Source organism: Symphalangus syndactylus, chromosome 6 (assembly GCF_028878055.3).
Source record: "Symphalangus syndactylus isolate Jambi chromosome 6, NHGRI_mSymSyn1-v2.1_pri, whole genome shotgun sequence".
NCBI lineage: Eukaryota > Metazoa > Chordata > Mammalia > Primates > Hylobatidae > Symphalangus > Symphalangus syndactylus.
This window is the reverse complement of record NC_072428.2, coordinates 43248204-43264334: the sequence shown is the minus strand read 5'-3', so window position 1 is coordinate 43264334 and position 16131 is coordinate 43248204. Positions and strand designations below refer to the sequence as shown.

Sequence of the window (16131 nt, the reverse complement as noted above, 5' to 3'; positions counted from 1 at the left end):
GAAACCACTGCCACTTGCCATCTCCACTTGAACATAATGGACACCCAGCAACAGCATGTTCAAATGTGAACCCGTGATCTTTTCTCTGAAACCTGTTCTGCTTGCAGCCTTCTCCATCTTAGATGACTGCAACTTTACCTTCTAGTTCCTCAAACCCAAATCCTTGCCTCATTCTTCACTGCTCTCTTGCTTACATACTCCATAGCCAATCCGTTAGGAAACCCATTTGGCTTTATCTTCAAAATGTATTTAAAGACTGATCAACTCTCACCACTCCCATTGCTATCACCCTGGTCCAAGACATCATTAACTCTTAGCTGGGCATGTACCGTGTGCTGGGCTTTGTGCCAGATGCAAGGAATGTAGATAAACAGGACACAGTCCCTGCCCACGGAGAGTACACAGTCTAGTGAGAAGACAGATATAAAACTTGATAATCACGATGCGTGATGCATTATGATAAGTGCTGTGGTAGAGTCATGGAAGTTTAGAAGAGGGTATGTCATCTTTATCCCTGTCAGCTCAGATGTTAAAGCTGCTCGCCTTAGTCCTGTATCTTTAAACTAAGCTGACCCACAATGTACTAGACACCTTAAAGCTAATTAAAACAAGTCGTGGGTTCCATTCACAAATACTGGACCCATTCATTTACAATACTTCGGTACCTGTCTTTCTACTTTTATTTTTGTCTTCTCTTCCTTGTATCATGCTCATCCATGAGCTTAGAGGTAGAACTCAGAATTCTCCAGCATTGACGTTCAGTGTGTGTTTCCCAGGATGTGGCCTGCATTCACCATTCTTCTCCTGGCAACTTTTAACAAATTGCCCACTGGACCCGCTCCAGCCCCAGGGACTCAGACCCAGTGGCCTGACTGGTGCTTAGTCTGTGGAAGATGACATTAGCAATATACCTTGATTGCTATTGCAGATTGGTGCTTAATTAAGAACAATTGGCCTTGGCACCCTCAGTATGAGAAATATCTAGGCATCCATCTGTTCCATTTGATTTTCACTGCTTTCCCTTAATCCAAGCTCTCTCCTTTCCTTCATTCTCTCCCCTGACAATCTAATTTGTACATGGTTCCATACACATCTTTTTAAAGTACTGCCTCAGCTACATCATTCTTCAGGCAAAAGTCTTCCGGGGTTCTTTATTGCCTACCAAATAAAATCCAAATTCATTACCAATCAAAGCCCTCCATACTTGTACTCAAACTTTCCCCATCTTATCTCCCAGCATACTTGTATATAGACATGACCTATCTACTCATGGAGCCCATAACCTGCACACGCTTTCCCACCTTCTACTTGTGCTGTCTCCACTGCCAGGCATGGTCTTCTCCCCTTCATTCACTGAGACAATATCTTCAAGGCCCAAGCTAACTTTCTCCTCCATCTTGCCCACTGTGGCCCACAAATCTCTGCCTACTCTGAAGTTATATCCCTTTGGCCTATATTCACTAGCAATGAATCATGTCCGTCCCTCTTCATAACATCTCTTGCAATGCAGTCCTTATTGTTTTATTTGTCTACTCTTATACTGCGATTGATCCTTTTGTCAGCTATGTCTTCTCCCTTGGGCTATGTCATGAACCTGTGCAATGGGAAAGCACAGACTTTGGAGTGAGATATGGGTTTTACACCAGCTGTCTTATTGATTAGATATGTGACTTTGAGCAAGCCACTTATCATGCAGCCTCAGCTTCCTCATCTATAAAATGGGGATAATAGCTGTCTCATAAGACTGTTGTGAAAATTAGATAAGCCAGCATGTGTGAAATTGCTTAAGGGTGCATGGTACATAGTGTTTTTTCCCTTTTTGTGTCCCACATGGAGCTTTATACATAGCATGGCTTGAAAATCTATTGATTTAATTTTGAAACAATATGTCTATAATTACCTTGAATTATGAACAATTAGAGAACACCCACTTCTGCCATACACATTAGTGCCATAAAACACCTGGAAATAATGGGTACATTGCATCCTTTTAAATGCATAACTGAATTTGCAAAAGGAAAAGAAAAAAGGAAGGAAATGCTCCATGTCCATAAATGGAGCGTGAGCTGATGTAAGGAGTTGCAAGGAGTATCTGATATTTTGGCTGTCCTTGAGGGCAAGGTTGTCCGTTTGCGGTTTCATTGCTCATTCAGGAACAAGACGTCAAACTGAGAAGCCTGCATAAGCCAATACCTTTTAAAGGCACATTTGGGGAAATTCTGCTTAGCTGTAAAGGGCTCTGGGTAGGAAAAAATGTTTTCCTTCTGAGAAATCATAGCAAGCATCCAATTGTAACTAAAGGATTATACCCACAGCAGGTATTATACCATGAGGGTTTGAGGTTAAAAAAATTTTGGGGGGGACAGGGTCTCACTCTATTGCCCAGGCTGGAGTGCAGTGGCATGATCAATGCTCACTGCAACCTCCTCCTCCTGGGCTCAAGCAATCCTCCTACCTCAGCCTCCCGAATAGCTGGGACTGCAAGCATGTGCCACCATGCCTGGCAAATTTTTGCATTTTTTCTAGAGACAGAGTTTTGCCATGTTGCCCAGCCTGGTGTTGAACTCCTGGACTCAAGTGATCTGCCCACCTTGGCCTCCCAAGGTGTTGGGATTACAGGAGTGAGCCACCACACCCAGCGAGGTTCTAATTTACACTACTTGAGTGTGGGGGAGGTCATCCCCAATAATTCAACATAAGAAACAACTTGAGCTGATAACAAGGTTGGCAGAAGCAAATGCAAAAACCTTTTTGAAGAGATACTCTTAACCCAAGCTGCACAGAAATTCCATAAACCTCACCGAACATCAACCCGCATATGAAACGCATAGAAACAATCTCACAGGAAACAGCAGACATAAAAAAATAAGCAAAGCAGCAACCACAAAAGCAGCAGAATTACACCCCCAAGTTAGCAATATTTACTGCAGTGGCTGGACCCGGGTCCGTCTTCAAGGAGCATTCAGTCAGACTGGGAAACAATTCATTAAACAGTCTAAGGCAATACAGACAAAACCCAATTTAAGAATGGCCTGGGTTCCACGAGGTAATTAGAATATGCTGTTCGCAATCAGCATGTCATTTTCCTTAGAAAACAATGTTTTACCCAGTAGATCACAAAAGCTTTTGGAATTCACAAGTCAGAACCTGTTGAGGACACTGAGGCACAGTTTCCAGCACAAATTTGTGCTCCATAATCACTGGCTAAATGAATTCATAAATGAATGAATGAGGTAGCTAAATCTGACCCAAGTTCCAGTACTGCAGAACACGAGGCCAAGGAGTGAAGAGGAAGGAGGAGAAACAAATATTATTGTATTTCCAAGGCACAAGCCCAGCTGTCTGGAAAGCTTCTAAATAGATACAGTTTGCACCAGACACTCTTCCACCTGCCCACTGTAGATACTGGAGATTATCTCACTGATCCTAAACCCAGGAGTCACTGAGGCTGTCTACACCTAAATGCCCCCTGCTCGGAATGCCCATCTTCTCAGTGCTGGGATCTTAGCTCCATGTTCTTGGAAAGCAGATAGAGTGAGGATCAGGATAAGATGTAAGATATGAACAGCCATTTACCCCTCAGAGATGTCTGCAACTCTAACAGATGCTGTTTCCCCAAATGAATCTCTACTTCATGTGACAAAGTGAAATAAGTGTATTCCAGCTCTGTGGTCATGATGGACTAGGACTGAAAACCTTTGCCCAGGCTCACCTTCCTGAGGTCCATCCTTGGGGTCTTCATTCATTCACTCATTCCTTCAGCAAAGTTTATGGACTGCCTACTTTTGTTTCAGGCCCTGTCTACCTACTTCTGCTTCCGGCCCTGGAGAGGCAGGAGTGAACAAGACACTACAGCCATGCTCCCATGGAGTTTTCATTCTGGGCAAGTGGACAAATAATAATAAAAGAAAACACATGGACAGGATATATGCAGAGTGACACATGCTACTTAAAAGAACAACAAAACAGGGAGAAGTGAGAGGGAGCAGCCCTCCCTTCCTCTCATTAAAAAAAAAATCAAAGCATGGATCCCTTTTTATTGCTCCTCCCATGTTTTTTTTTTTTTTTTTTAGATGGAGTTTCGCTCTTGTTGCCCAGGCTGGAGGGCAATGGTGTGATCTTGGCTCATTGCAACCTCTGCCTCCCGGGTTCAAGCGATTCTGCTGCCTCAGCCTCCGGAGTAGCTGGGATTACAGGTGTGCATCACAACGCCGGGCCAATTTTTTGTATTTTTAGTAGAGACGGGGTTTCACCATGTTGGCCAGGCAGGTCTCAAACTCCTGACCTCAGGTGATCCACCCACCTCAGCCTCCCAAAGTGCTGGGATTACAGGCTTAAGCCACCACGCCCAGCTGCTCCTCCCATGTTTTTGTCTTCCCTACCACCTCTGATGAACCCACAGTTTTTTTTGGTTGTTTGTTTGAAGCTTCTGTTTTTTTTGAGCTTCCTCTCTTGGTAGCTGAGTCTCTCGACTCAGGGGGAGAGGAGTGAGTATATGGAGGTGTCGAAATATTTGTAGAATTGTCTTAACCTGCAATGATAACTGCCATCACGCTATCTGATTCCTTAGTGGTTCACTCACTCACACTCCAGCAAAGTTCTTTCTCTATGTGAGTTTTAAGGCTCTGCTTATCAGTGGACTCATCTTTGCCTCCCCATTAGTTTCAGCATAGAAAAAGAAGTTTTCCCACATGTAACCTTTGGAAACAAAGGCAGAGCTTGAGCAGTGATCGAGGCAATGATTAAGCAGTCAGAAATAAAACGTGAGCTTGCATTCACCTCTGCCAGTGGCGGCCTGAGCTTCTTCCTGTAGACTGTTGACAAAGAAACTTGAGAAGGCAAAAACCCTTTTCAATAGCAAGAGGACGCTGTGAAGTGCAGGGAGGACCATATTATGTTGATGATGGATGAGGGGATCCCTCTCCGCTGAGTGTGCCAGGCTGGAGCCCATCCATTAGAGAGAGCTTAATCTGCCCAGAGATCTCAGCAGCTCCGGCTGCTGAAAGAGAAGCCTCCTCTTCCTGCCTCCTCAGAGGGCTGTTCTCCTGAAGAAGCTACCTGGCGTCTGTGTAGTGTTCAGAAACTGCAGGAGTGATTGCTCCTCCTCCTCTCTGGCTGGCAGCCCTTGGGGTGCGAAGCACGAATCCAACCTGGAGCTATCTTGCTGCAAGCTTCCCTGTTGTCCTGGTCACAACAGTCCACAGTTGTTCTCAACATCGTGGAAGAAAAAGTCTTTTATACTTGAAAACTCATAGTGAGGAGAGCTTAAATTTTCTCCCTGTGCAGAAAAGAAAAAAATGGATCCTATTTTTAAATGGGTTTCCTCATAGAATCTTTTGATGTGTTAATTCCAGGTTTTGGTCTGCAGCTTGAAAATAAAAATACCAACAAATCAGTGTCCCTTGTGAAGGACTTCTCTCGATCTCTGCCATACCTCTGTCTGTCCCTGTCTCTGTCTCTGTTCTCTGTCTCACATGTCTCCTCCCCACCCACCCTGTGTTTTGTTTTGCTTGTTTTGTTTTGAGACAGGGTCTCTGTCACCCCGGTGTTGTGCATTGGCTCTGTCACAGCTCACTGCAGCCTCAACTTCCTGGGCTCAAGTGATCCTCCTGCCTCAGCCTCCCAAATAGCTGAGACTACAGGTGTGTGCCATCACACTCAGCTAATTTCTTCTATTTATTATTATTTTTTTTTGTAAAGACGGGGTCTCACTATGTTGCCTAAGCTGCTTTCAAACTCCTGGGCTCAAGCAATCCTCCCATCTCGGCCTCCCAAAGCGCTGGAACTACAGGCCTGAGCCACTGTGCCCGGCCTCCTCTCTGTGTTGAACCCACTGTATTTCTGCCCATTCGATTCCATGTATTGTCCCCCTCCTCTCTGCTCCCCCCATCCCTGCCCACACTTTCAACATCTCCCGCTAGTGCCATCAGCTTCCTAACAAGCATTCATCTCTGTGCTTTTATATGGGTTTCTTTAAAGTCTATCCTCCTCACTGTCTTGGCTTATGACTATGTTGGTCAGCAGCTCCTTATTACCTACAGTACAGGGTCCAAACATCTTAACCTGACATAAGCAACACCTATCTACTCGTTTCTTTCTGCTTCCTGCACATACTCTTCTCACAGCCGAAGCACTCTATTTAAAGGATCTCAAATGCTGCAGTGCAGTCTCTAGTTGTTGCACGTGCTATGTCCTTTGCTCTTCTTTCTAGGTGAGCTCCCATTCAACCTTCAAGGCCCAGATTAGAAACTTTGGAACTTTGAGAAACACATTAGGCTTCTGATTGCGTTGCTATTGTAATATTGTATTGCTTATCTATTTCAACATAATGAATTGCATAAAAATTTAGTGGCTTAAAACAACAAACATTTATTAGCTCACAGTTTCTGTAGGTCAGGAATCTGGGAGTGGTTTAGCTGGTGGTTCTGGCTTACAGTATCCCATGAGGTTGTAAGGGGAATAACAGCAGGAACTGCAGTCTTCTAAAGGCTTGACTGGTACTAGAGGATCCACTTCTAAGCTCACTAATGTGGCTTAGCAAGAGACCTCAGTTCCTTGCTTGGCTGTTGGCTGGAAGCCTCAGTTCCTTACCAATTGGGACTTTTCTCATGACAGGGCAGTCATCTTCCCCAGAGGGAGTGACCCCAGAGAGAGAGGCAGGAACCACCATGTCTTTCAGGACCTAGATTTGGAAGTGCCATGTCGTCACTTTTACCATATTCGATTGGTCCAACAAACAATGGGGTAGGAGACCACACAGCGTGAATACCAGGAGGCCAGGATCATCACTCAAAATTCATAAGACCCAGGCTCAAATTTTGGTTCCACCACTTATTTGCTGGCTGACCATAGGTAAGTTATTTAACCTCTCTGAGCCCTGATTTCCACATCTGTAAAATCTGAATGATAGGATTGACCTGATGGGGTTGACGTTGAACCTAAAAAGGTGATTTACATTTAGCACTTGGCATGTAGTGAGCATTTAATAAATGTTAGCAATTTTTATGTTGATAACAGTTCACAGACTCCCTGGGCCAGTGGCCCCAGGGGTGCTCCCATACAGTCCTGTAATGCTCTTATCTTACATTACTCTCCGCCTGGGTACTCACTCTTAGATTTAGAAGTGTTTAGACCTTCAAATATAGGGCCTTTATGTCCATCTTCTTCATGAACTGTTTTTCTTTGCACAATCTAAGGCTTCTCTAACAATATTAAGCTTCGATCCCATTCCTTCAGATCCCAAAGATGTGAATGAGATCATATCTGCATCCTTAAATTAAAATCCCAAGTTTAGCTTGTTTGTTAACTCCATCTCACGTGTGGTCATCTGCTTCAGACCTTGGGGCTTCATCCCCATTGGAATTGTTTTTGTGTCATTTTCATTCATTCGTCAGCTGTGAGTGGTTGCTCCTTGTTAGGGCCTAGGCTCAGTGCCAGTGATGCCAAGATAAAGAAGACAGGGACGTAGCCCTTTAGAACCTTAGTGTTGCCTCATATCATCATTTTTCTATTGTCTCTGGTTATGTCTTTTGTCTCAATCTTGCTTGAAATGAGGTTTTATTACTAACAACCACCAATTCTTGAGCACTAGCTTCATGTCAGAGTATGTTCATGTCATCCCTCTGCCATTCCTGCAAAGTGAGTATTACCATTCTTCCCATCCTTTCTCCATCTTGGAAATAGAAGGCTCCTTATTTATTACAGAGATTTCTGACTCTGGATCTTGAGCCCTTTCCAAAATGACAAGTTGCCAATGTAAATATTTTTTAAATTTAGTTTTATCCCTAGAACGTGATCACCTTACTGCAGGTTGGCACATCACTCCCAGTAATGTCCCGGGTCCCTGGGAGACATGCATGCCAGTCTGCAGGTGTTTGTCCAAAGGGTGACAGGGCCCCTTCAGATCTTTGGTTTCCACAGTAACTATGCAGCCAGCCATTCACTCCCGGCTCCAGTCCACTTTCCGACAAAGAAGAAATGAGCATATTAATTGAAACCCTAACCCCTTCAGTTTTCTACTAAGGACTTCAAAGTTACCAAAAAGTCCTTCCAGATCTCATTTGCCTGAATAATTCTTTCACAGGTTGGTCCCCACCTCCACCCATGTCCACTCCCTGCCTTCCTTTGCTCTACTCTGTGCTCTGGGAGCCTGGCCCCTCTGAGGGGCCCCTACAGCTTTTTTGCCCTCTGGTTTTCTTTGGGTTCAGACAAAGGGAGGCCCTGGCTGGAGATCAAAGGGCAGCAGGAGAAGGAGATTGAAGTATTTCTTCTTTCCTGATTCCTCTCTACTTCTGCACTATGTCTCTGGCGATAGTTGTGTCCCTGGTGGCCACAGCTCCTGCCAGGGTGGGTAGGAGGGAGGTACCTCCTCTGAATCTCTAGCTCTTACTTGGCCCAGAAACAATCTTTCTTCCCCTTGTCCTTTCATGCCTAGGGGTGCTAATGCCTTCCAGATGATGCAAATTATGCCCTATACTAGGCTATTGTCTCAGTTCCATGAAATTGCAAAATACATTATTGACTGTCATGGTTTTCTCAACACTACTTCTGATCAAGGAACACGTTTCACAGCAAAATAAGTGAGGCAATGGGTCTTACCCACACCCATGGGATCTGCTGTCTTAATCTTGTAAGAAGCAGTGGGCCAGATAGAATGGTGGAATGGAACAGCCTGCTGAAGACCTATTCGTGGCACGAGCTGAGAGACAACACTGTGAAAATTTAGGGTGCTGTTTTACAGGATGCAGTATATACTTTGAATCAGCATACAATATATGTTACTGTTTTACCCATAGACAAAATACAGAGGTCCAAGTATCAAGGGGTAAAAGCAGAAATGGCTCCTCTCACTTATTCACCTAATAACACACTTACAGAACTTTGCTCTGATGTCTTGGTGGTCTGAGTACCCAAAGGAAGAATGCTTCCACCAGTAGACACAACCCATTCAATTGAAACATTATGGGCTCCTCAGGCCACTAAATTAAAAGGCAAAGAAGGAAGTTATTCTACCTGCTGGGGTGGTTAGTTTTGATTACCAAGGAGAAATTGGATTGCTGCCATACAAGGAGGGCATGGAGGACTGTCTGGAATCCAGGGGATGCTTAGGGATGCCTATTAGTACTTCCAGGTCCAATAGTAATACTTAGTGGAAAAATAGGCAGAATCCGAAAGACCCCAACCCTTTAGAAGTGAAAGCTGTGATCGTTTTGCCAGGTGAAGAACCCACATAAGCTGATGTCCTGGCAGAGGACAAAGGAAGGAAATGTGGAAAGAGTAGTGGAGGAAAGAAGTTGTAAATATCAACTTTGCTGGTGATCAGTTAAAGAAACAAGGACTGTTAAAAACTATGCATGGTTTTTTTCTTACGTGTTATTTACACATGTATTATTACACACATACTCATGTCTTCTCTCTCTTTATTTCTTCCTTTCCTTATGATTTATAATTTATTTACGTATTGGTGGTGGTTAACTTAACTTTAACATATAGTGTTTAGTAGAGTGAAACACCAAAAGCCAAATGAAGAAAGTCTGGAGGAAGATGGGAATGGTCAACTGTGTTAAAAGTGCTTTCTTCATTTCCACACCTGCTAAGGGGCTCAAGAATCCCCTCATCTGGGAAGCTCCTTTGACATCCTTTGACCAGCAATTTTACTAGCCAGCCAAAGCTGCCATTGACTGAGGACTTTCTTAAGTACTTCACAGGCATACTATCATTCAGCAGAACACTCTTTAATTTATCTGTGAGACAGGAATTGTGACTCCAATTTGCACATTTGAGAGCTGAGGTTTACAATATTAAAGACGCACACTCAAGTTTACTATCTGTGGAGCTATTTGATCTAAACCAGGTCTGCACGAGCCAATGTCCTGTTTTTCATTGCCTCGTACTTGATTTGTTTCTTATTTTTCACTAAGGTAAATACTACTGATATAAACATCTTACACAAAATTAAAATTTAGCCTCTAGATCACAGAACGTTCAGATGGGACTGTAAATAAATGTTCAAGTGAGACTGATATTCACGTCACCCAGAGACAGATACTGTGACTGTCATCTGGAAATGAACACAATTACTTTTGGGATTTTGTGTCTTTTTGTCTTTTTTTCTCTGGGAGAGGTAAGAGTACATTTGTACAAAGGCCAGTTGCATGTTGTTAGGCAGAGACGTAAAACCATATTGTTGTATGGAAGTTCAAGTGTGTATAGAAGGGTGTATATGAGTGATGAGGGGCCAAAGGGGTGGACTGGATCAGACGGTCAGTTATGATTTCTCAGCTCCAAGCCCATCCTTCTATGCTCTGTGTTTTGATGCTGGGGCTGGGACTCTATAATCACATCACTCCTTTACCAGCTGATTCTGTGAATAGGAGCACTAAAGGAAAGGTAGATGGGAGGAAGAGGAAGAAGGGACTTACTTCTTCCAATTTTGGCATGCTGCTCCTGTCAGCATCCTCTAAGCAATAGTTTGCCTCCCTGGTAGTGGTAATTGGTTCCAAGGCAGTTTACGATATGGAAGCAGGCTGCCGTCATAGCAAGCAAGTGAGAGAGAAACAGAGGGTGAGGAAGATGGAAGCCAGATTCATTTGCAATCTAATCTCAGAATTGATACCCCACCGCTTTTGTTATATTCTACTCCATACACAAGAGGATTGTATGATGGCATGAATACCAGGAGACAGAGATTATTGGGAGCTGTTGTAGAGGTCTTCTACCATGGGATGTTAAGTCAGTGTTCCTGATTAATCAATGCATTATATTAGATTCTTTCTGTTCATATGTTGGTTGGTTTCTGTTTCTGTTTCTTTACTGGATTCATATACTGTAGTCTGTTGGTGTCTGCTCCCTTTACCCTGCTTTGTAAGTACAGTCAAGGCACCATATAACGATGTTTCAGTCAACGACAGACCACATATTCAACAGTGGTCCCATAAGATTGTAATACCATATTTTCTATGTTTTTATATGTTTAGATCACAAATACCTACCATTGTGTTACATCTACCTGCAGTATTCAATACAGTAACACGCAGTACAGCTTTGCAGCCTAGCAGCAATAGGCTATACCATATGGTCTAGGTGTGTAGTAGGCTATACCATCTAGGTTTGTGTAAGTACACTATATGATGTTTGCACAACAATGACGAAATTGCCTAATGAAGCATTTCTCAGAACATATCCTTGTCATTAAGGCACACATGACTGTAATTCCTCCATTAAGAACTTTAAAATTTGAAATGACTGGGATGAATTATTTTAGCTCCTGGGCTGCAGACTGATGACTGAGTGGATAAACTCAATGGGCTGGTACTGATCTGGGGGTTGTATGGATCTTCTGTACTTGGAAGCAGAAGACCAAGGCTAGTTTAGCTTTGCCACTCACTGGTTCTATGCCCTTGGAAGGTTCACTTGACCATTTTAAACCCTAGAGTCCTCATCTGTAAACTGGGGAAAATAAAGCCTCACTTTCAGGGTTATGGTGAAGATTAAGTAAAAATTCAAGTGCCTGGAAGAGTGTTGAGCACATAGTTAGCTCCCAAGAAATGGTTGCTATTATTGGTAGAAAATGTATCCTAATGTTCAATCAACCTAATTAAAAATGTCTACTTTGTCTGGGCACGGTGGCTCATGCCTGTAATCCCAGCACTTTGGGAGGCCAAGGCAGGTGGATCACCTGAAATCAGGAGTTCAAGACCAGCCTGGCCAACATGGTGAAACCCCGTCTCTACTAAAAATACAAAAATTAGCCAGGCTTGGTGGCAGGTGCCTGCAATCTCAGTTACTCGAGACGCTGAGGCAAGAGAATCACTTGAACCCAGGAGGTGGAGGTTGCAGTGAGTCAAGATCATGCCATTGCACTCCAGCCTGGGCAACAGGAGAGAGACTTTGTCTCAAAAAAACAAAAAATGTCTACTTCACAGGGTTGTGGGGATTAAATTAGATGATGGGTGCAAAGTGCCTAGCACTGTAGTTAATGGTTGACAGGTGCCCAATTAGTATTAGTATTAAATTGCTTTTGAAAAATTTCAAATAAAATTTGTTTGTAGGCTAGAAAGTGCAAGTACACTATATTAAAAAAAATTTCTGTTAAAAAGGAATTAACTTGGTATCAAAATTAGGCAAGAATCCACTTTATTTATAACTACATTTTAAAATTCTAAAACTGGCCGGGCACGGTGGCTCACACTTGTAATCCTAGCACTTTGGGAGGCTGAGGTGAGTAGATCACTTGAGATCAGGAGTTCAAGACCAGCCTGGCCAACATGGTGAAACCCTGTCTCTACTAAAAACACAAAAAACTGGCCGGGTGTGGTGGTGTGCACCTGTAATCTCAGCTACTTGTGATGCTGAGGCAGGAGAATCGCTTGCACCCAGGAGGTGGGGGTTGCAGTGAGCCAAGATCGCACTACTGCACTCCAGCCTGGGTGACAAAGTGAGACTCTGTCAATAAATAAATAAAATTCTAAAACAAAGAGAAACCAATAATCAATTATCTCTCTCCCCCCTCTCTCCATATGTATCATAACTAACAGATTTATTCCAATAATTCTCATTAAAATTTTTCTTTTGAGATGGTATCACTCTGTTACCCAGGCTAGAGTACAGTGGTATGAACATAGTTCACTACAGCCTCAACCTCCTGGCCTCAAGAGATCCTCTTGGCTCAACCTCCATGTAGCTGGAACCACAGGTGCACACCACCACACCTGGCTAATTTTTAAAATTTTTTTGTAGAGATGAGGTTTCACTGTATTGCCCAGGCTGGTCTCGAACTCCTTACCTCAAGCAATCCTCCCTCCTTGGCCTCCCAAAGTGCTGGGATTACAGGCATGAGGCACTGCATCTGGCCTAAAATAAATAAATAAATAAACAAACAGTGATTGATTTATTAAACGTTATCTTTTTCTCTGGAAAACTGTCTTACATGGATTTCACAAGGTTACCGACTTTCAATGTATGGCTAAAATTGGTGGTAGATTAATTTATGGACATGCTAGTAACAAAACAGAATTTAATAATCTGTTTCATCTTCTAAGTATTTCTGACATTTTGTTGTTGTTGATCATTAGTCCCGGGCTACAAATAACCACAGACTCCCTAGTTAAGATGATGTCAGGACTCTCAGACTAGGGAAAAAAAGCCACATTTTGGGTTGTAAATGAAAATTTAACAGAGAATAAGATATTTGAAAGAGAAAATCATTGTTTTGAGAAAGGAACAAGAAGCCAGACAAGATATAAACTTTATCAAATGTTCAAAAAATTCATTTAATATCTGGCTTTATAATACATGAAGTCTCTTTTCTTTTGGCTGCCAACTTATCTTTCTAATTACAATTCTAGATTGACAGCAAAAATATTTAATATTCTCTGAGGAAATACCCAACTCAGGTGAGACAAGGGCAGAGCAATGAAATGGAAGAAAACTGTGAGAAACCAGGGAGGCTGTATTAGTCCGTTTTCACACTGCTATAAAGGACTACCTGAGGGCCAGGCATGTTGGCTCACGCCTGTAATCCCAGTACTTTGGGAAGCCCAGGCTGGTGGACCAGCTGAGATCAGGAGTTGGAGACGAGCCTGGCCAACCTGGTGAAACCCCATCTCTACTAAAAATACAAAAATTAGCTGGGTATGGTGGCGGTCGCCTGTAATCCCAGCTACTCGGGAGGCTGAGGCAGGAGAATCACTTGAACTCGGGAGGCGGAGCTTGCAGTGAGCCGAGATCGCGCCATTGCACTCCAGCCTGGGCAACAGAGTGAGACTCCATCTCAAACAAACAAACAAACAAAAAACTACCTGAGACGGGGCAGTTGATAAAGAAAGGAGGTTTAATTAACTCACAGTTCCGCATGGCTGGGGAGGCCTCAGGAAACTTATAATCATGGCAGAGGGTGAAAGGGAAGCAAGCAGTTTCTTCACAATGCAGCAGGAGAGAGAGAGAGTGAGGTAGGAAGTGCCACACTTTTAAGCCATCAGATCTCGTGAGAACTCGCTCGTCATCACGAGAACAGCATGGGGCAAACTGCACCATGACTGAGTCACCTCCCACCAGGTCCCTCCCTAACACATGGGGATTATAATTCAAGATGAGATTTGGGTAGGGACGCAGAGCCAAACCATATCAGAGACAATCCAGGAGGGCCATAAGGTCGGCTCAGCCCTGAGGTACTCTGGAAATCCTGGGATCAATGTGTCCATAGAGGGCTGTGTGACAGGGAGGAGGGATCCTAGAGGGTCATGATATGACCTGGAGGCAATGAGATCAAATTCCTGGTCCACTAAGCCCCCAAATCATAATAGTTTACATGCCTTCAGGTCTTTCTGGACTGTGCTTTTTAACATCTCAAAACCTTTTTACATACATCACCTCATTTGAGCCTGATACAAACTACTGAGCTAGGTGAGGGCTGGTTCTTCTCTAGGTGAGGAAAGTGACAGTCAGGAAGAGAAAGGACAAAACCACTGCATGTTAATGGAAATAAATGACAAGGAGAAACAAAACAAAGGCAAGGACTCCATGGTGACGAAAGAAAGGTACATTGCCCAGGAAGGGAAGTGGAGGCCATGGCCCCACTTCTGCTCCTGACCCCAACCAGGAGACCACCAAGTTGAACCCAAGGGTGTGGCTGAAGATGTGCCTGGTCTTCTAAGATGTTTGCTGTCCTACTGCTGGTGTTGAACCTCCACCCCTCCTAGTTCCTTAACAATCAGGTAGATAAGTCTATTTACATCTTCCACTAATACCAACTTTTACAGTGGCACAGGGTAAAGCCCTAAAAAGTATTTGTTACTGTAATGTACCATATAGTAGTAATTATTATTATAAGAAAGTAACTTGTAAACTGCCAAGTGCTATACAAATGTCCATTAGCATTATTATGATGATGATTACACAATGATCATGTTGGTTTTTCTCCAACCCAAGGAGTGCTCATTCAGTCCCATCTTTTCTTCTTCAATTTCAGTAGCTTCTCTATCCAAAGCCAAACAAATTTTAGTTTATTTATTTATTTATTTACTTATTTATTTATTTATTTATTTTTTTGAGAAGGAGTCTTGCTCTTTCACCCAGGACCCAGGCTGGAGTGCAGTGGCGCGATCTCGGCTCACTGCAGGCTCCGCCCCCCGGGGGTTCACGCCATTCTCCTGCCTCAGCCTCCCGCGTAGCTGGGACTACAGGCGCCCGCCACCTCGCCCGGCTAATTTTAGTGTTTTTAATACCCTCAGTATAGTACCTTGTTAATGTCTCTTAAAAGTTCAAATAATTTATGCTTACTTTTTTAACTTTCTTCTTATAATACAGCTTCTCCTCCCTTCCCTCCCTGTCCCCCAAAGCCAGAAACTCTGGTGGGCTAGAGAAACCTCCAACTGGCAGAGCTTTCAGAAATAGAGTTAGGTGGCGGGGTGTGGTGGCTCATGCCTGTAATCCCAGCACTATGGGGGGCCAACCGGAGGTGGATCACCTGGGGTCAGGAGTTCAAGACTAGCCTGGCCAACATGGTGAAACCTTGTCTCTACTAAAAATGAAAAATCAGCCAGGTGTGGTGGTGTGTACCTGTAGTTCCAGCTACTCAGGAGGCTGAGGCAGAAGAATCACTTGAACCTGGGAAGCGGAGGTTGCAGTGAGCCGAGATTGCACCGCTGCACTCCAGCCTGGGTGACAGAATGAGACTCCATCTCAAAAAAAAAAAAAAAAAAGAAATTGAGTTAGGCTCACAGAGTCACAGAAGTGGAAGGACATGGAAGTGAACAGATGACAGTACTCAGACCCACAAAGATCACAGAGGTCACTTCCCCAGGATCACAGTGGGGCAGCTGCAGTCATGAGTGAAAGTCAGGACTTCCAGCACCCGGCCTAGTGCTCTTTGCACTGAGCAGGGCCCTCTGATGTGATTTTCCTTTGCCTCCAATGTCAAAATCTCAGGCTTCTCAGATTTTATTCTTGGTCATAGTTTCCCCAGTATGGTTCCACATAGGGGGTTGATCATAATCCTGAAAGACCCATCCCAAATATTGAAATCCTGAAAGATCAAAATCCCAAAAATATAATTCTGGAAAAAATAAGAAGAAATTATCTTTAAAACATTTACTTACATTTTTAAAAGGAGATTTATTTGAGAACCATATA

The 16131-nt window shown here is 43.5% G+C and overlaps 1 long non-coding RNA gene across 1 annotated transcript; it reads right to left on the bottom strand.

Moving 5' to 3' along the window:
- Positions 1 to 3931: 3931 nt before the first annotated feature.
- On the bottom strand, positions 3932 to 13945 carry LOC129484089 (uncharacterized). The gene is made up of 2 exons (XR_008658353.1): positions 13845 to 13945; positions 3932 to 5368 (listed from the first exon to the last, which is right to left on the bottom strand). It is a non-coding gene; the product is annotated as an uncharacterized lncRNA (long non-coding RNA).
- Positions 13946 to 16131: the final 2186 nt, after the last annotated feature.